Source organism: Oncorhynchus masou, chromosome 32, assembly GCF_036934945.1.
Source record: "Oncorhynchus masou masou isolate Uvic2021 chromosome 32, UVic_Omas_1.1, whole genome shotgun sequence".
Classification (NCBI taxonomy): Eukaryota; Metazoa; Chordata; class Actinopteri; order Salmoniformes; family Salmonidae; genus Oncorhynchus; species Oncorhynchus masou.
In genome coordinates this window covers 41,042,749-41,064,462 of record NC_088243.1, presented here as the reverse complement: position 1 = coordinate 41,064,462, position 21,714 = coordinate 41,042,749, and the positions used below count along the sequence as shown (strand labels likewise).

The 21,714-nt window shown below is 42.0% G+C and overlaps 1 protein-coding gene and 1 pseudogene across 1 annotated transcript in view; one reads left to right on the top strand and one right to left on the bottom strand.

Moving 5' to 3' along the window:
* The window catches only part of LOC135526073 (nuclear receptor coactivator 7-like), a 56,020-nt gene extending 52,165 nt beyond the window's left edge, over positions 1-3,855 (bottom strand). Inside the window, exon 1 of the mRNA XM_064954153.1 lies at positions 3,801-3,855. The gene's annotated coding sequence lies outside the window, so the exon portion shown is untranslated. The remainder of the gene's footprint in view (positions 1-3,800) is intronic.
* Positions 3,523-21,714, top strand: part of LOC135526074 (SH3 and cysteine-rich domain-containing protein-like) — an 88,552-nt pseudogene continuing 70,360 nt past the window's right edge.

Here is a 21,714-nt window from a genome sequence, read left to right as displayed (position 1 = left end):
TTGATATAATTAACCCTGCATCTCTCCTAGCCCTTTGGCTCTTAGTCATGACCAGCAGCTGAGAGTAGAAATTATAGTGTTTCTTCTCCTTCACTTCCCCACTTCCTGTCTGCAAATGGTGATGCATTTTCGTCTTAATCGCTGATGAGTTGGTTCTCAGTAACCGACCATCTTGGTTGAGTCACGCTCACTCACTTGTGTGAGTTCTTCTCACTCACTTGTGACTGATTTCATTAGGGATAATGAAGTGTCGTGAACCTGTTGATATGACACAGTTGAGTCATTATGCTGATGAAATAAAGACTTTGTGGCCAAAATTAACTTCCATCCTCACAGGCCAGGGGCACAACAATGTATGAATTTGTGGTTGGATCAGAATCACTGGCATTATCATTGGCGAGTACGGAGAATTAAGTAAAACCACAAGTCCAAATCCCTATCTCCATCCATGGCTAATTTAGGAAAGGGCCAATTTTAGCTAGCTGGCTAACTAGGCACTGGAGGACAACAACACAACGAGATTCAACAATTCAAGTTTTTCTGTAAATTAAGTAATTAATGCTTTCAATTGGATTTGATAGAAGTCACGGCAAATCCAAGATGGCTTCCCTTGACACTTTTTTTTTGCTGCGCCAGGACCATTCACAGTTGAGCTTGCTCAGTTTAGCTCAATGTTGATTGGCAAATTTTGTATACTTTTTTTTGTCAAGGGAGGATAGAGGCTTGCTGGCTTCCCTTGCCTTCAATGCAACGGGCGGGCGGCAACAATGTCATACTCGTTTGGACCAGACAGCATCAGATAGATGGCCTACACATAGAGAGACAGAGGGGCGCTGTTTTGTTCTCTCGGACGCATTCTCCTGTGAGATAAATTCAGCCTCTTGCGAATTTAAGGAAAATTATGAAACGCAGAGAGATGAAAGATACATTATTTTACACTTTTTAATTTTTTTGGTGGTAAATGTTTTTGGGAAGCCTAACTTCCCTTGGCATCCTTGAATATACACAACTGCCATGTTATTTAGGGCTTGCTGTCTTCATTAATTTCAAGCAGCACTAGGCCTGCAGGAGACAATACCAAGAATTGTAGAGTAAACTATATATCAGAATTGATTTCAGACATATGGGCTCCCGAGTGCGCAGCAGTCTAAGGCACTGCATCTCAGTGCAAGAGGCGTCACTACAGTCCCTGGTTCGGATCCAGGCTGTATCACATCCGGCCGTGATTGGAGATCTCATGGGCACAATTGGCCCAGTGTCATCCGGTTTGGCCGGGGTAGGCCGTCATTGTAAATAAGAATTTGTTCTTAACTGACTTGCCTAGTTAAATAAAAATAACAAATAAAAAAATATAGACAATGCTATGGTGTTAAGATTATTGTTATTTCTGACTGTTACTATTTTTGGATTAATGCATCCTGATATAAGATCAGTAGCATAATATCTGTATTTCATACCCTGCTCTGTTGTGGTGTTTGTATTCAAGTCACAGAGAGGCTGCAGTCTAGCTCACTCTGCTATTATTTCAAGGACATCACCTCACAGAGGAGCCTTGGGGGAGGCAGAGTGATCTGTCACTACTAGGATCACAAGACAGGGATTCATTTGTGAGTAAATTTGCTTTTCATTATAGTCATGCACTACAAACCAAGTAAATTTTAAACATAATGACAACACACGAGAAAAAAATCTCAAATATATGCATAATTTGTTTGTGGCTACAACATATTGGAGAATAATACCAAACTGATTGGCAATAAAGGCGCATGTCTGTCTAATTGTATTGACTGTCTCGCACAGAATTCTGTTTCTGCTCTACTGTAGAAGTAATGTTGAAGGTATGGAGAAACACAAATTAATTATGCTTGAAAGAGTTTCATCAAGTCTTCTAATTTAAACTAGATATGCTAGATCTGTAGAGAGTGACAGGAAAATTATAGAACTTCAAAGTGAAAGTATTGCCAGAATATGAATTAGACTGTAGTGAAAAGTTTATCATGATTGTATAACATACAGTACTTCGTAAAATAAATTATATAAATGTATGAATGAATCTTACAAAACCCGGGAGGTGACATTGACTGAGATTTTCCATAGAATCCAAGGGCCCTGCAAACAAATTGCCCAACATACCAAACACGTATATTTAAGCAATAAGGCCAGAGGGGGTGTGGTATATGGCAATGTACCACAAACTCTCGAGGTGTCTTATTGCCTTTATACACTGTTTTTTCATACCCGTGGTACGTGGTCTGATATACCATGGCTTTCAGCCAATCAGCATTCAGGGCTTGAACCATCCAGTTTATAATATACAGTATACATTGAGTGTACAAAACATTAGGAACACCGGCTCTTTCCATGACATAGACTGACCAGGTGAATCCAGGTGAAAGCTATGATCCCTTATTGATGTCACCTGTTAAATCCACTTCAATCCATGTAGATGAATGGAAGGAGACAGGTTAAAGAAGGATTTTTAAGCCTTGAGACAATTGAGACATGGATTGTGTATGTGTGCCATTTAGAGGGTGAAAGGGCAAGACAAAAGATTTAAGTGCCTTTGAACGGGATATGGTAGTATAGTAGGTGCCAGGTGCACTGGTTTCAGTGTATCAACAACTGTAATGCTGCTGTTTAAAAAAAAGTCTCAACAGTTTCCTGTGTGTATCAAGAATGGTCCACCACCCAAAGGACATCCAGCCAACGACAAGCATTGATGAAAGAGGACAAAGGAGGCTGACACGAATTGTACAGAGCAACAGACGGGCTACAGTTAGTCAACTGACTGTCCAGTACAGCATTGTTGCCCAAAGATCCATAAAAGAATGCACAACTCATCATACCTTGACACGAAGGGGGTATGGCAGCCAACGACCTTACAGAGTTCCACTTCTTTCAACAAAAACACAAAACTGAGGTTGCAGTGGGCTAAGGAATGAAAACACTGAATAGAGATTTGGAAAAACATCAAGAATGGTCCACCATCCAAAGGACATCCAGCCAACTTGACAACTGTGGGAAGCATTGAAGTGAACATGGGCCAGCATCTCCGTGGAACACTTTCAACACCAAATTGAGGCTGTTGTGATGGCAAAAGGGCGTGCAACTCAAACTTAGCAAGGTGTTTTTAATGTTTTGTAAACTCACTGTATATTAAATATGATCGCCTGCTTGCTGCCTGCTTCAATCTGACCCAAGAATAATAACCAAATTCATGTAATATTCTTTCTGACATTTATGATGACTAAAATAGAAGGATGTCTGGGACTGCCTTACCAAACTACATTGACAAGAAAGACCCCATCCCCCCACATCCACCATGAGGAAAGCGCTCAAACAGAGAGTAAGCGAGAGGTTTTAGTTTAGCCCAAATCTGTCCAAAATAAGCCCAATGCGTTTCCATTTATTTTGCACCTCAACTTGTTGCCTGCCTTCCCGTCCTCGGGACAAGGACTCCCATTGTTAGGGCGGAGGCATTATCATCTCGTCATTATATACAGATCTCTAGCTCAGCTATCCACGGATGAACAAGACGACAGCAGAATCCAGCTGATCACTGACAGGACAGCAAGGGCAAGAACAGCTCGAGACCAGAGGCAGCGCGCATGGACACGGATGTGTTGTTGGCAACATTACGCAGCACAAGAGTGGTGGAAAGTACTGAACAGAGTCGATAGTGGGCGAATTATAACACATTTGGCTTACAAGTGTGTGTCCACATACCTAAATGTAATTTTAAACCCGTATCCTACACACCAAATTGTTTTATTTTCATCAGAGTCAATTATGTAGCCTACCTTTCCCTTTCGACGGAATTCCAGGCATCATCTACGGTATTCCAGAACCGCCGGCATCAGACAGACTTCTCTTCACAAACGACAGTTGAAGAAGTCACGACGAAGACAGGAAAACACTGAAATGTGTAGCCAACCGGGATATTTAAGAGTGTGAAAACTTCCTCAACGCAACACGAAGCTGCTCTTTTAGTTTTTTTTGTTGTTCAAGAGGAGAGAAAATGATTCCACCGGCCAACATCATGCAGGACGAGAGTTTGGGCAAGAACGAGCGCGATCAGCACGAGACACCTCAGTCACCAGCGCCCTGTGCTCGTCAACAGGAGACAAAGGTAGTGTACCCAAAGAAGGTCGTTTTTAGGTGATGCGACCATTCCATTAATCAATAGATCGTGAAAGGGTATGAAATAGATAAAGAGGCTGCATGACTCCCTCTCAATCTAGAACAGCCAAAGCTTAGACATGTGTTTTACAAATTTAGCCTGTTCAATTAATTATATATTTTAAATATGCAGCCTCTCAGTCTGGAACAGCCAAAGCTTTGACATGTATTTGACATATGTTGTATATTTTTGATGGCTCATATATTGGACATGGTCATACTTCACTTATGCACTATGGTGGAAACAAAAATATATTCACACTGTATATTCCATCCATTCATACATATTTAATGTATTCAGTTATGTATTCCAAAAATGTTAATTAAAACGTATCTGTCCCATAATAGGCATTATTGAAGTAGAGTTATATGATTGAAAAATTAAGCCTGTACTCTGAAATGCTATGCTAGGCAACTATTTTGCGTTATAGCTTAATATCCTTTCATAACAACATTGTTTGTTCCTGAGTTCATTTAGTCTGAATTTAGTTTTTGCACTTATTGTTTTCAGCCAATAATATTCATTTATGACATTCAACCTTGCCAATGAAAGTACAGTATCATAAACAGCTTAATATGTATGAATAGGACAGACAGATGGATCCTAAAAGTTATGGGGGTTGCAACATGTGGGAACTATAGGATTGTTCCAGCTCTGCTATTGGCATTTTGTCTACAGATGTAAACTCTTAATTTGAGCCAGTTTGCTACAGCAGAAAAATAATCATGAACAGAAGGGAAATAACCCTACAGCAACAGGAAATGACCCATAAAAGAATGCACAGCTCATCAATACCTTGATATGAAGGGGGTATGGCAGCCGACAACCTTACAGAGTTCCACTTCTTTCAACAAAAACACGAAACTGCAGTTGCAGGAAATTTTTATAGGGGTTGATACATTTTCCATTAGGGCAAATCAAGTCTGAAATTTCAAAGTGGAATTTACAAACTTTAGAAGCCTTTTACACTATACTCATAACTATACGTTTGCATTTCCTGCTCTGCAGGAATATTCTCAGCAACAATAGATGGATCAAATTAATATCCCATATCTGTAGTTTTGTAGTCCACACCCATTTATCTGGGTCACCTGTAACCCTGTGTAAGTACTTCAATTAGATGTAAAATACTGGACCAATCACTATCACTACAGTTGTAGATTTTAAACCAATTACGCTCCCTTCCTGTCCCAAAGCTCTCGGGCTTAAGCAGGACACTTTAGACACGCTTCTGAGTTTCTTTCATCACTGACCTGTTTTCATTTCAGTTTTTCCATTTCCTCTCCATGGCAGCCAGTTGCTCCGGCGATGGCAAAATGAAAACTCTTTCCCTTTCATTGTTACATTACTGTAGCACTCCCTATCCCTACACATCAGTAAATGTGGTCACTAGACTGTGCGATTAGAAGGGATTCGTGGCAGGTATCCTGGCATAGTTAGCAGCTGTTGGCAAGCAACTGTACTACTTGCTTCCAGGTGTCTCAGTTGGGATGCTATGGTTGGGTTCCTTGGAGAGAGGTGCATGACTTTGAGAATGTTGATTGCTTTCTAAATGGATAATGAGCTATTTAGCCAGGTGTCATTATACTCTTTGATAATCAGAAATAATATCTTAAAAAGGGAAAAGCATTTAACCCAAACCCTCTGAATCAGAGAGGGCTGCCTTAATCGACATTGGCGCCCGGGGAACAGTGGATTAACTGCCTTGCTCAGAACAACAGATTTTTAACTTGTCAGCTCAGAGATTTGATCCAGCAACCTTTCGGTTACTGGCCTGCTCCCAGAATTCCCTTGATACTCTAGGGCAGGGTTATTCAACTCTTACCCTACGAGGTCCAGAGCCTGCTGGTTTTCTTTTCTACCTGATAATTAATTGTACCCACCTGGTGTCCCAAGTCTAAATCAGTCCCTGATTAGAGGGGAACAATAAAATAAACACTGTGGAACTGGCTTTGACAGCCAGAGTTGAGTTTGAGGGTTCTAGGGCATTCTAGAAGGTCAGAGTAGTGCATGGAACCATACCTCACATGGGTGATTCAACAATGCACATGGCACAATCTGTTGATTTCACTCAAAATGCATAATAAACCATTTGTAATACATGTTCATGAAGTCGCAGAGAAAGAAGCCAGGCTACTTCTTTGAAGACACCATATAGGGACTCTTTCAATCATTTCAATGTGACTTTTATGGTTTTTCCTTTTAAGGAAAAGTTGGGTTTCATAAAGTAAGAAAAGTTAAGTGCCCTATCAAAACTTGCATCAGTATCTTTGCTAAAACTCAAATTTTGTATAGTCTTAATGACAAACACTATTTAAGCTTCCTTGGGAAAATCATAATTCATCATATTCCCTGAGGTGTTTTTGGTAAATTAGGTTTTAGCTTGAAACCACCCCCCCCTACTCATGGCTCCTTTTAAGCTTGTCCATGTGGCTATTGCTCTTGTGATAGATCCCGTATCAACAGCCAGCTATTTCCCAATGGTGCACCCACAGTCTGGTGTTGCTTGATGCATTTATTTTCTTATTATGCTGACAACCTTTATGTTAGTTTCCAGTCTTGAGAAAGAGAACATTGCATCCTTGAGCCTTCATTGTTTAGAATTAGAAATAGCTGAAAGCTCTTCATCCAGAAAGTAGTTTGTTTTATTTTTCATTGTTGGAAAGCAATATATAGCTGCAAATGTTTTCTATACAATATAATGCATGTCAAATAATTTTAGAATTGAGGTACAGTAAATGTTCTGTTTAATTCCATAGTAGCTCTGTAACTTAAAGATAACACAGACAGATCATCCCCTTACTGAGGGGGGGAGCGAGTGGACAATATATTTTTTTATACACTACCGTTCAAAGTTTGGGGTCACTTAGAAATGTCCTTGTTTTTGAAAGAAAAGCACAGTTTTGTCCATTAAAATAACATCAAATGGATCAGAAATACAGTGTAGTGTCACGCCCTGGTCTATATTTATTATGTTTATCTTCATTTATTGGGTCAGGCCAGGGTGTGACGGGTTTATTTGTGGTGTGTTTCGTCTTGGGGTTGTGTGGGGTGTATAGCATAGTCTATGGCTGCCTGAGGCGGTTCTCAATCAGAGTCAGGTGATTATCGTTGTCTCTGATTGGGAACCATATTTAGGTAGCCATATTCTTTGAGTGTTTTCGTGGGTGATTGTTCCTGTCTCTGTGTCTTCACCAGATAGGACTGTTTAGGTTTTCACGTTTCCGTTTTGTTGTTTTTGTATTGTTTGTGTTTTTTCGTTCTTCAATAAATATGTCTCAAAAGTACCACGCTGCATTTTGGTCCGCTCCTCCTTCAACAGAAGAAAGCCGTTACATGTAGACATTGCTAATGTTGTAAATGTGTCACGGCTGATTTCCTCCTCTTCGTCTGAAGAGGAGGTGTAGCAGGGATCAGACCAAAATGCAGCGTGGTAAGTCTCCATAGTTGTTTTTAATTAATAAACCGAAACACTACAAAACAATAACCGAAACAGTACCGTGTGGTGAAACAAACACAGACACGGAAACAATCACCCACAAAGTACCCAAAGAATATGGCTGCCTAAATATGGTTCCCAATCAGAGACAATGATAGACAGCTGCTAGAGTCTCCCGCCTGTCCAGAGCTGCTTGAGTCTCCCGCCTGTCCAGAGCTGCTAGAGTCTCCCGCCTGTCCAGGATCCTGGCAGACAGGCGGCTCTGGCGGATCCTGGCAGACTGGTGGCTCTGGCGGATCCTGGCAGACTGGCGGCTCTGGCGGATCCTCGCTGAATGGCGGCTCTGGCAGATCCTGGCTGAATAGCGGATCATGGCTGACTGGCGGCTCTGGCGGCTGACTGGCGGCTCCTGGCTGACTGGCGGCTCTGGCGGCTCCTGGCTGACTGGCGGCTCCTGGCTGACTGGCGGCTCTGGCGGATCCTGGCAGACTGGTGGCTCTGGCGGATCCTGGCAGACTGGCGGCTCTGGCGGATCCTCGCTGAATGGCGGCTCTGGCAGATCCTGGCTGAATGGCGGATCCTGGCTGACTGGCGGCTCTGGCGGCGGACTGGCGGCTCCTGGCTGACTGGCGGCTCTGGCGGCTCCTGGCTGACTGGCGGCTCCTGGCTGACTGGCGGCTCTGGACAGGCGGGAGACTCTAGCAGCGCTGGACAGGCGGGAGACTCTAGCAGCTCTGGACAGGTGGGAGACTCTAGCAGCTCTGGACAGGCGGGAGCAACTGTAGGGCTGAGACAGAGAGACAGCCTGGTGCGGGGGGCTGCCACCGGAGGGCTGGTGCATGGAGGTGGCACTGGATAGACTGGACCGTGCAGGCACACTGGAGCTCTTGAGCACCGAGCCTGCCCAACCTTACCTGGTTGAATGCTCCCGGTCGCACTGCCAGTGTGGCGAGGTGGAATAGCCTGCACTGGGCTGTGCAGGCAAACAGGGACACCATACATAAGGCTGGTGCCATGTACGCCGGCCCAAGGAGACGCACTGGAGACCAGATGCGTAAAGCCGGCTTCATGGCACCTGGCTCGATGTCCACTCTAGCCCGGCCGATACGAGGAGCTGGTATGTACCGCACCGGTATATGCACCCGCACTGGGGACACCGTGCGCTCCACAGCATAACACGGTGCCTGCCCGGTCTCTCTCACCCTCCGGTAAGCACAGGAAGTTGGCACAGGTCTCCTCCTGGCTTCGCCACACTCCCTGTGTGCCCCCCCAAGACATTTTTTAGGCTGACTCTCGGGCTTCCATCCGCGCCGCCGTGCTGCCTCCTCATACCAGCGCCTCTCCGCCTTCGCTGCCTCCAGCTCTTCTTTGCGGCGGCGATATTCTCCTGGCTGTGCCCAGGGTCCTTTCCCGTCTAGGATCTCCTCCCATGTCTCTACAGTGCTGCCTCTCCTGCTGCTGTTGCTGCTTCTGCTGCTGCCTCTCCTGCTGCTGCCTGTTACCACGCTGCTTGGTCCTTGGTTAGTGGGTGATTCTGTCACAAAATAACAAGGAAAACAAAGAATACTAAGGTCAGGGTGTGACAAAATGACTATTGTAGCTGGAAACGGGAATATCTACATAGGCGTACAGAGGCCCATTATCAGCAACCATCACTCCTGTGTTCCAATGGCATGGTGTGTTAACTAATCCAAGTTTATCCATTTAAAAGGCTAATTGATCATTAGAAAACCCTTTTGCAATTATGTTAGCACAACTGCAAACTGTTGATCTGATTAAAGAAGCAATAAAACTGGCCTTCTTTAGACTAGTTCAGTATCTGAAGCATCAGCATTTGTGGGTTCGATTACAGGCTCAAAATGGATAGAAACAAAGAACTTTCTTCTGAAACTCGTCAGTCTATTCTTGTTCTGAGAAATGAAGGCTATTCCGTGTGAGAAGAAACTGGATCTAACCAGAATAGAAAGAGGAGTGGGATGCCCCAGTGCACAACTGAGCAAGAGGACAAGTACATTAGAGTGTCTAGTTTGAGAAACGGACACCTCACAAGTTCTCCACCAGCAGCTTCATTAAATAGTACCCGCAAAACACCAGTCTCAACGTCAACAGTGAAGAGGCGACTCCGGGATGCTGGTTTCTGATAATGGGCCTCTGTACGCCTATGTATATATTCCATATAAAATCAGCCATTTCCAACTACAGTAGTCATTTACAACATTAACAATGTCTCCACTGTATTTCCGATCAATTTGATGTTATTTTAATGGACAAAAAATGTTATTTTCTTGGGTAACACACATGCACTGTATGCTCATAAAGTACTGATGTCTAGTGTATTATGTCGCTCTCTGGTCTTAGTAGAGAAAAAAGTGCAAAATTCAACAATGATAATGCTCCTGTAGCCAGACAATGTCAGACATTGCTTTTATAATTCTACTTCTCAGCCAGGCCCTATTGAAATGGAGAACAGGTATTCCTTAGATAAGTTATCAGCTCATGTCTTACCCCACCTTACCTGTTTAATTCAATTAGACTTGAATCGAAATGGAAAGAGAGATAACGTTACAATTTGACTTTCAAGATGCCACAACGTATGCCAACATTTTTTATCTCGACCGTAGTTTCATTTCCATCTCATTACTAAGAAGGTAAACAAACAGAAAAGGTAGCGTTTCTCAGTGAGAACGTTGTGTGTTTCTGAACATTATTGATAGGTATTTTCTTTCCTAATCTCCTAGAGTGAAGGCTAGGCTACATCAAAGCTTCAGTGAATTCCCAGAGTACCGTGATGTGTAGGTGGTAGAGGGCTGGATTGATTGTTTCCAGATTGACCTGAGTAATCAATAGGTCCTGATCATACACTTGCTGCCACAACTCCACTCAGTTGATTTGAACTGTTATACAATCATTGATCACCCCAGGTGATTTCAACTTAACAAAACATTAATGATCATCTGACTGTATAGGCTTATGTGTGTTAACCTCAACACTTTCCAGACATGTAACCTAGAAATCATTGTTGAGGCCAATCTAATAAAACCAGATCAAATGTAAATAACGAAAGTTCAATCATGAAGGCTGGTCTGAAGCACAACATAATTCACTTTTGTTTCCTATTCCACCGGCATATTGGGAATGAATACAAATGTATCATCATCAAAAGAGCGTCTTCTTTCTTCTCCTCTTTCCTATTAGCCATGTGCGGAATGTCATTCACCTACTTACAACAACCATCCACTTCCCCACCACCAGCAGCTAGAATAATCTTAGGGCCTGTCACTGGAACTCCTTTACCCCAGCGGGCGGGGGGCTTCGTTGCCAGCAGCCCTGCATAGGGCTACCTGCCATCACATCATCGGAAACGAGGTCATTCCCCAAACTATTTAATAAAATGTCATATTGCATTCCGTCTTTGTTGTTTGTTCAGTTAAGCCTGTACTCGATTGAACAGCAGGGACAAATGCACCTAAATAGCAAGCAGAAAATAGGCACTCAATGCACCCTGGTGTTGGGTCCCCATTACAGAGCCAGCCCTGTCCTGTGTAATTGAACATCATGTTTTTATGAGACCATTCTATGACCGTCATTCACCATCATTTATAAAGAAGTGTTCTTCAATGTTTATTTTTTACATTTGATTGAACCTTTATTGAAATAGGCAAGTCAGTTAAGAACAAATTATTATTTACAATGTGACGCTGCAGGCACTGACTGGACAGATACGGAAGCAATGAAATGATCGTTTGTTGGAGAATCATTCGGTTAAGACTTTGTCACTACCCAAGTGGGAGCGTAGTAAACGATAAGTCCTTCAAGATGAGGAAATACATTTTCTAGAGGTTGTAGAGGAGCTGTTTCCTGTCTCCAGGGTTGCTCTATAAATTATAGTTTAAAAAAGAGAAGCAGTAATGAAATTGATTCAGGTTTTGGCACGGAATTGCCGCCCGGCATGGTAGAAATGATAAGCTACCTCCCTAATGCATAGCCTAACCCAGGAAATTGCATTTCCTTTCGAGATGGGGGACCGGACCTACTGTATACAGAGTTTTCACAACAACAACAAAATCAGGTTGCCCTGGCAATGTAAGTGGGCAATATTGAGCATGAGAAAGCTGCAAAAGAAAGAAAATTTATGAATGGTTGTCTCTTTCAGTTGAGGCAAGACTAAATGTGAGTTTTCTTGGAACAGCCCAATGAGAAGTCATATGGAGTAATAGTGCAGAACAGGACTTTACGGAACCTTGTACAGATGTAATGCGTATAGTGATGGAAATTTCAGGAGCAAAGATACCCATACATACTACAGTCATGAGCAAGATTGACTGAATTTGATACATACTGTACAGTATGTAATAAACATGCTTTAATATATTATGATGGGACTATAGTCAATTTCTTCTCAAGCTTCTCTCTCTCTCTCTCTCTCTCTCCAGATGCAGAAGCTGAAGCGCTCCTTTTCCTTCAAAACCAAGAGAATGCGCAGCAAGAGCGCAGACAATTTCTTCCAGCGCAACAACAGTGACGCCAAGCTGTCGACAGAGCTGCTCTCGGACAACAGCAGCATCACAGGCCAAATGAGCATCATCGGGGTTACGGTGGCCAATCCCGTCCACCCTGTCCACCATGCCCCCTCGCTCAACCTCCAACCTGGTGATCTCTAATGCGCCCCCGGCCATCCCATGTGCCCCCCCTTCCTTGGTCTACTCCCCAGGGCGCCATCCCCTCGCCATCGACCCAACCGGACACGGCTTCATGGAGCACATCTTTAAGAAGCCCACCTTCTGCGACGTCTGCAACCACATGATCGTAGGTAATGGTCACCCTTCCAACCCAAATAAACATTTGCACCGCATTGTATTGCAGAAAAAAAACTAAATGCAGATGATCTGGAAGGTGCCACTTATCCAGTGACTCTCGTTGATGTTTTGAAATGTTCCTCTGTAATTACTGCATATGGTATTTCAATGATTAAGAGAAAGCATTGTTATGAAACCACCCCTTTCTCGGTGAGATGTAGTTCTATCCATCAAAATGTGTCAGGCGGTCACAAGTGTCATAGAGTCATACTTAACCACTAGCTTCATTCCCGTAGGAACAGCCCGACAGCGGAAATGTGTCAGAGCTGTCCAGGAGCTGCAGTTTGAACTGGGTGCTTAGTGAAAGAGGTCAGTCGGTCTCTCTCAGTGTCTGACAGGCAGCACAGTTCCATATGGCGGTCCCCAAACAGATGCTCCACCTTCCTTGCCCCCTTGTTAGGCACCATGCAGGCAGGGACCACCGGGAGCTTATGTAACAAGGTAGTAATGAGGGTCGCTTCAGACCATCTGCTAAGCCAGTGTTTGATAGCCAATAAAACAAAACAGACGGTAGGTAGGGACCACGTGCTTTTGGTGTTGTTTGATGTGTTGGGGAGATGGGAGTACCAGGAGAATGGATCATTTGTTTCCTCTCTGAGTTTGAGGAACAATAGTGCTTTATTATTATGTAAAAAGTGCTTTGTTATTACGTACACTGCCGTTCAAAATTTTTGGGTCATTTATAAATGTCCTTGTTTTTGAAAGAAAAGCACATTTTTTTGTCCATTAAAATAACATAAAATTGATCAGAAATACAGTGTAGACATTGTTAATGTTGTAAATGACTATTGTAGCTGGAAACGGAAGATTGTAATAGAATATCTACATAGGCGTACAGAGGCCCATTATCAGCAACCATCACTCCTGTGTTCCAATGGCACCTTGTGTTAACTAATCCAAGTTTATCATTTTTAAAGGCTTATTGATCATTAGAAAACCCTTTTGCAATTATGTTAGCATAGCTGAAACAGTTGTACTGATTAAAAAAGCACTAAAACTGGCCTTCTTTAGACTAGTTGAGTATCTGGAGCATCAGTATTTGTGGGTTCGATTACAGGCTAAAAATGGCCAGAAACAAAGACTTTTTTCTGAAACACGTCAGTCTATTCTTGTTCTGAGAAATGAAGGCTATTCCATGCGATAAATTGCCATAAAACTGAAGATCTCGTACAACACTGTGTACTACTCCCTTCACAGAACAGCGCAAACTGGCACTAACCAGAATAGAAAGAAGAGTGGGAGGCCCTGGTGCACAACTGAGCAAGAGGACAAGTACATTAGAGTTTCTAGTTTGAGAACGTCTCACAAGTCCTCAACTGGAAGCTTCATTAAATAGTACCCGCAAAATACAAGTCTCAACATCAACAGTGAAGAGGCGACTCCGGGATGCTGGCCTTCTAGGCAGAGTTGCAAAGAAAAAGCCATCTCTCAGACTGGCCAATAAAAAGAAAAGATTAAGATGGGAAAAAGAACACAGACACTGGACAGAGGAACTCTGCCTAGAAGGTCAGCATCCCGGAGTCACCTCTTCACTGTTGATGCTATGCATCAATTAAGGGGCCTGATGAACATTCCTCAGCGATCAATGCATCTCTAAATCCTATCTAGACTGTAGATAGTTGGAAGTAAGCCTTATTAGAAAACTTGTTGAGAATTCTCTGCCAGGAGTCAACAACACCCTGTTTGCACTTTTTGCTTTTGCCGCATAAAATATTTCAGAAAAGTCCATGCTATACTATCTATCCCTCTCACTCCACCTCTCTCTCTCTAAAGGTGATATTATTTTTCTGACTGGCCCCAAGCCCTTGAAAGATGTCTTGTGCGTTGCTCCCTCAAATTTTGGTGGAAATAAGCTTCAGTCGGCTTTTCAAAAAGCCATTTAATTGACTAGAAGGCTCCTTGCGTTCCGCGGATGTAGGCCTTGGCCATAAAAGTCTCTCTTATTGAACGTGATGGGAACTCCACAGCAGATTAGTTGCCTCTGATTGAGCACCGCACATTCCTCGATTATTGATTAAAGGGCCTTGCTGCAAATTACCTATTAAATAAACGTCTACCTTGTTACTGGGGAGTGAATAGGAGAGTTATAGGGGGGTGACAGAGGGTGGAAAGTAATTTACAGTTGAAAAGAGGTGATAAATAATCGTCCAGCTTTTACTGAATGCCTCGATATGAATAATTGTGTATGTGTGTATGTGCTATGTGTGTATGCGTGTGTTTATGAGTATTGAACAAATATACTTTATACAGCTTATAAGGCATGTACGGAGGCCAATTATGTGCGAGTTGCCTCATAACCTGCAGTTGCTGGGCAGACGGGTTTAGGGTCAATAAATATTGTGGGGCTAAAGGGCGGGTGTGTGGCAGACGGGTTGAATAAAGAGAAACAATACCTTAAAAACATTTTAAAAAGTATAATTATTGTGCAATTTACATAGGCTACATTGAGGTTTTTCTTTCATTACTTTAGGCTATCTGGTATTACAGCATAAGCCTAAACTTGAGGGTTTAACTGTATTTCCGCCAAATTGCCTAGACAGCCAATTGCCAAATAATGCTTTTAGGAAGGGCAGAAAAAGTTAACGTCAATCCACGGATGCAAAAAGGACATTATCGAAGTTTAAAAATTCAATAAAACAAAAGCTGCAAAAGCTGCAGGAGAGTTGAAAATAAAGAGAAAGGAGAGCTATAAAAGTAAGATTTGGAAAAGATTTGGTGAAGTGGTAAAAGAGGATGATAGCAGTGTTATGTTGTGTGTGATGATTGTGAGGCTCTATACAACTTCGACAGTCACAAGTCTTGTTTTATAGAATTCAATACATTTAATGTGCTGCACATATGAAGGGCCTACATGTATCAACTTTCACAGTGAGTGCTTTTGTTTATACGCTTTGTGCGAATTAATTGATCATCACCAAATGCATCATGAAAAAAATATTGAGCTTCTGGAATAACGGCCATTCTGGGGTGATAAATACAGTACCAGTCAAAACTTTGAACACACCTACTCATTCAAAGGTTTTTCTTTATTTTTACTATTTTCTACATTATAGAATAATAGTGAAGACATCAAAACTATGAAATAACACAAAAAAAGTGTTCAACAAATCTAAATATATTTTATATTTGATATTCTTCAAAGTAGCCACCCTTTGCCTTGATGACAGCTTTGCACACTCTTGGCATTCTCTCAACCAGCTAAATGAGGTAGTCACCTGGAATGCATTTCAATTAACAGGCGTGCCTTGTTAAAAGTTAATTTGTGGAATTTCTTTCCTTCTTAATGCGTTTGAGCCAATCAGTTCAGGTAGGGGTGTTATACAGAAGATAGCCCTATTTGGTAAAAACCAAGTCCATATTATGGCAAGAACAGCTCAAATAAGAAAAGAGAAACAACAGTCCATCATTACTTTTTTAAAATTATGTCAGTCAATCTGGAAAATTTCAAGAACTTTGAAAGTTTCTTCAAGTGCAGTCGCAAAAACCATCAAGCGCTATGATCAAACTGGCTGTAATGAGGACCGCCACAGGAAATGAAGACTTAGAGTTACCTCTGCTGCAGAGGATAAGTTCATTAGAGTTACCAGCCTCAGAAATTGCTGCCCAAATAAATCCTTCACAGAGTTCAAGTAACACACATCTCAACATCAACTGTTCAGAGGAGACTGCGTGAATCAGACCTCCATGGTCTAATTTCTACAAAGAAACCACTACTAAAGGACACCAATAATAAGACGACACTTGCTTGGGCCCAGAAACACGAGCAATGGACATTAGACCGGTGGAAATCTGTCCTTTAGCCTGGAGTCCAAATTTGAGATTTTTGGTTCCAACGGACTCGTCTTTGTGAGACAGAGTATATGAATGGATGATCTCCCCATGTGTAGTTCCCACTGTGAAGCATGGAGAAGGTGGTGTGATGGTGTGGGGGTACTTTGCTGGTGGGACTATATTTTGTTTTTCAACAGGACAATGACCCAACACACCTTCAGGCTGTGTAAGGGTTATTTGACCAAGAAGGAGAGTGATGGAGTGCTCCATCAGATGACCTGGCCTCCACAATCACCTGACCTCAACCCAGTTGAGATGGTTTAGGATGAGTTGGACTGCAGAGTGAAGGAAAAACAGCCAACAAGTGCTCAGCATCTGTGGGAACTCCTTCAAGACTGTTGGAAAAGCATTCCAGGTGAAGCTGGTTGAGAGAATGCCAAACGTGTGCAAAGCTGTCATCAAGGCAAAGGGTGGCTACTTTGAAGAATCTAAAATCTAAAATATATTTTGATTTGTTGAACACTTCTGTGACCCATTTCAGGAAACTAGGCGTATGTCGCAAGTCACAACTTCACAGGAGAGCCATTAAAAAAAAAATAAAAGTGTTTTTTTTGTATCAAAATGTGTTTTTTGGCAAAATTGCCTTCTGGAACATGTGAACTTTCATGTGCCTTAATAACAAACTTGTATACCATCTGTAAACACTTCTGTCTATTTGAGCTGGTCTGTCTGTGCTGGTAATCCTGTCGAATGCTGCTTTAAAAAAAATGTATTGTGTAGTGGAGCTGCATAAGTGTTGCTCTCCACTTTCTGGAGGATCGAGTTTCAATATCAATGGAATTAGAGTTTGATAGCTAAAGAGATGGAGAAAACACCGGTCTCCGGATTACATCTTCAAACTAAGGGCAACCATGGCATGGCATCCGTGACAGGGGGACGCGTCCATCATGCATGATGATGTATAGGGACAGGTAAGATAGTCTAGCTAGCTATATTTTCAGATATTGCACTTTTCTAATTTTGTCGGTAAGTGGTTTCATTTCACGCTAAAATGTACTGTTAGCTAGCTAGCTAACTTTAGCTGGCTGGCTGCCTAGCTAATGTTACATGTATGATGTTATTATTCGTATCCCAGAACCATTTGCTTTGCTAGTTAGAGCCTAATGTTAGCTAGCTGTGAGAGTGGTCATTGGGTTATTGGCCACCTACTGTAAGTCTACACCCTCCTTGGATTTCTTCATATTTTATTGTGTTACAAAGTGGGATTAAAATGGATTGAATTGTCATTTTTTCGTCAACGATCTACATAAAATACTCTGTAATATCAAATTGGAAGAAAAATGTTTTTAAAGGTTAATGAAAAATAAAACACTAATAAACCTTGATTAGATAAGTATTCACCGCCTGATTCAATACATGGTAGAAACACCTTTGGCAGCAATTACAGGTGTGAGTTTTCTTGGGTATGTTTCGTAAGAGCTTTGCACACTTGTATTGTGCAATATTTGCCTATTATTCTTTTCAAAATTCTTCAAGCTCTGTCATGGTGTTGAGGATCATGGCTAGAAGGTCATTTTCAAATCTTGCCATAGATTTTCAAGCAGATTTATGTCAAAACTTAGCCACTCAGAAACATTCACTTCTTGGTTCCACTTCCAGTGTCTTGTGTAAAGCAGACTGAAGCAGGTTTTCATATAGGATTTTGCCTGTGCTTAGCTCCGTCCCATTTATTTTTATCCTGAAAACCACCCCAGTGCGCAGCTGAACACTATGCTCGAAACTCTCGGTTTGTTGTTTTTGACTAAAGGTAACCAATCTTCGTTAGATATAAATGCTAAACATGTTTTTGCATAGATTCTGCGATACGTTTAGCTTTTAACAGTTAGAAACGCTATTTTTTTGTTCCGGAATATCACTTAACAGGCAGGTTGAAGCCTGCCGCTAACCTTAGCTAGCCATCAAGCTAAAGAAGTTAGTCCCAGATGTGTTGTGTAAGTGAGCCCTCTTTGTCTGGAGAAGTAAATGAACGGTTCCAGTGCTGTAGGAGCTGTATCTATTACGCTTTATTTTGGGACAAGCTGGATCACTCTAAGTTCCAATGCAGCAATTGTCTGCTTGCCGACGATTGAAGTGGCTTCCTTGATCAAGCAGGTCGCCAGTCCACGTAAGAAACTGGGGAAAACCCAGAGTGGAATGTTTACCTTTTATAGCTACACCGGTAGCTGGAAGGAGCTCAAGCTTGTTGGCTGCATCTCTGCCTTGCCATTTGTCATTGTCCAACAGGCCGGTGTTGCCCGGAGTTCAATGCCAGGGGAGCCATCTCCTGCCTCTCCTCCCCCATGTGATAGTGGAGTCAAGGAGCACAGCAAGAGGAGCATGCCAATTAACTATGGTTGCGTGTCACGAGCTGTGGAATCCGAAGACAGCGTCCTCACGCAAAGTAGTCTACACTCCCAACGAGAGGCCCGGAGCGGATACAAACAATGAATAGTTTCACTGCCCTGGAGCCTGATCTTCTTACTCCTTCGTCGCTAAGGGTACCTGTGTCTGCGAACGCTGTGCCTATTCCTTCCTCTACAATATCCAAGTCAACGGAGGCCACCTTCCGTCCTTGCTCTGGATCGAGCGGAGCTTCTCCATCTGTCAGAGGCCTGCACCAAGCGTTGGGAGCTATGGGCTCAAGTTAGCCTGCCTCTCACCCGTCCTTAAAGGGTTCTCCGAATCCTGTGAAGCATGGAAGTGGGCAGATTTCCTCGTCCTTCTCGCCAGCCGTGATTTTGGGCAGCTCCATGGTAAGAAATGGCACTGTTCCTGGTGCAAAAACACTGTCCTATCCCGGAGCTCGAGTAAATAACATTACTAAGCTTCTCCCGAATGTTCTATGCCAGGTGTGTGCAAAGCTGTCATCAAGGTAAAGGGTGGCTACTTTGAAGAATATGAAATATCAAATATATTTAGATTTGGTTACTACATGATTCCATATGTGTTATTTCATAGTTTTGATGTCTTCACTATTATTCTACAATGTAGAAAAATAGTAAATGAAGAAATCCCCTTGAATGAGTAGGTGTGTCCAAACTTTTGACTGGTACTGTATATATATATATATATATATATATATATATATATATATATATATATATATATATATATACAAAATAATATATAATGTCAAAGAGAAAAGAACATTCTATTAAAAAATGTATATATACAGTGCCTTGCGAAAGTATTCGGCCCCCTTGAACTTTGCGACCTTTTGCCACATTTCAGGCTTCAAACATAAAGATATAAAACTGTATTTTTTTGTGAAGAATCAACAACAAGTGGGACACAATCATGAAGTGGAACGACATTTATTGGATATTTCAAACTTTTTTAACAAATCAAAAACTGAAAAATTGGGCGTGCAAAATTATTCAGCCCCCTTAAGTTAATACTTTATAGCGCCACCTTTTGCTGCGATTACAGCTGTAAGTCGCTTGGGGTATGTCTCTATCAGTTTTGCACATCGAGAGACTGAAATTTTTTCCCATTCCTCCTTGCAAAACAGCTCGAGCTCAGTGAGGTTGGATGGAGAGCATTTGTGAACAGCAGTTTTCAGTTCTTTCCACAGATTCTCGATTGGATTCAGGTCTGGACTTTGACTTGGCCATTCTAACACCTGGATATGTTTATTTTTTAACCATTCCATTGTAGATTTTGCTTTATGTTTTGGATCATTGTCTTGTTGGAAGACAAATCTCCGTCCCAGTCTCAGGTCTTTTGCAGACTCCATCAGGTTTTCTTCCAGAATGGTCCTGTATTTGGCTCCATCCATCTTCCCATCAATTTTAACCATCTTCCCTGTCCCTGCTGAAGAAAAGCAGGCCCAAACCATGATGCTGCCACCACCATGTTTGACAGTGACGATGGTGTGTTCAGGGTGATGAGCTGTGTTGCTTTTACGCCAAACATAACGTTTTGCATTGTTGCCAAAACTTTCAATTTTGGTTTCATCTGACCAGAGCACCTTCTTCCACATGTTTGGTGTGTCTCCCAGGTGGCTTGTGGCAAACTTTAAACAACACTTTTTATGGATATCTTTAAGAAATGGCTTTCTTCTTGCCACTCTTCCATAAAGGGCAGATTTGTGCAATATACGACTGATTGTTGTCCTATGGACAGAGTGTCCCACCTCAGCTGTAGATCTCTGCAGTTCATCCATAGTGATCATGGGCCTCTTGGCTGCATCTCTGATCAGTCTTCTCCTTGTATGAGCTGAAAGTTTAGAGGGACGGCCAGGTCTTGGTAGATTTGCAGTGGTCTGATACTCCTTCCATTTCAATATTAGCGCTTGCACAGTGCTCCTTGGGATGTTTAAAGCTTGGGAAATCTTTTTGTATCCAAATCCGGCTTTAAACTTCTTCACAACAGTATCTCGGACCTGCCTGGTGTGTTCCTTGTTCTGCATGATGCTCTCTGCGCTTTTAAAGGACCTCTGAGACTATCACAGTGCAGGTGCATTTATACGGAGACTTGATTACACACAGGTGGATTGTATTTATCATCATTAGTCATTTAGGTCAACATTGGATCATTCAGAGATCCTCACTGAACTTCTGGAGAGAGTTTGCTGCACTGAAAGTAAAGGGGCTGAATAATTTTGCACAGCCAATTTTTCAGTTTTTGATTTGTTAAAAAAGTTTGAAATATCCAATAAATATCGTTCCACTTCATGATTGTGTCCCACTTGTTGATTCTTCACAAAGAAATACAGTTTTATATCTTTATGTTTGAAGCCTGAAATGTGGCAAAAGGTTGCAAAGTTCAAGGGGGCCGAATACTTTCGCAAGGCACTGTATATATATTATAAAGATTTTTTTTAATAGAATGTTCTTTTCACTTTGACATTATATATTATTTTGTTATATTATATTATTATATATTATTTTATATAATGTTATATAATGTCAAAGTGAAAAGAACATTCTATTTAAAAAACATGAAATATTATTTGTATGTAGATCAATGACAAGAAAGTACAATTAAATCAAATCAAATGTATTTATATAGCCCTCCTTACATCAAAGTGCTGTACAGAAACCCAGCCTAAAACCACAAACAGCAAGCAATGCAGGTGTAGAAGCATAGTGGCGAGGAAAAACTCACTAGAAAGGACAAAATCTAGGAAGAAACCTAGAGAGGAACCAGGCTATGAGGGGTGGCTAGTCCTCTTCTGGTTGTGCCGGGTGGAGATTATAACAGAACATGGCCAAGATGTTCAAATGTTCATAAATGACCAGCATGGTCAAATAATAATAATCACAGTAGTTGTCGAGGGTGCAACAGGTCAGCACCTCAGGAGTAAATTTCAGTTGGCTTTTCATAGCCGATCAGTAAGAGTATCTCTACCACTCCTGCTGTCTCTAGAGAGTTGAAAACAGCGGGTCTGGGACAGGTAGCCCATCCGGTGAACAGGTCAGTGTTCC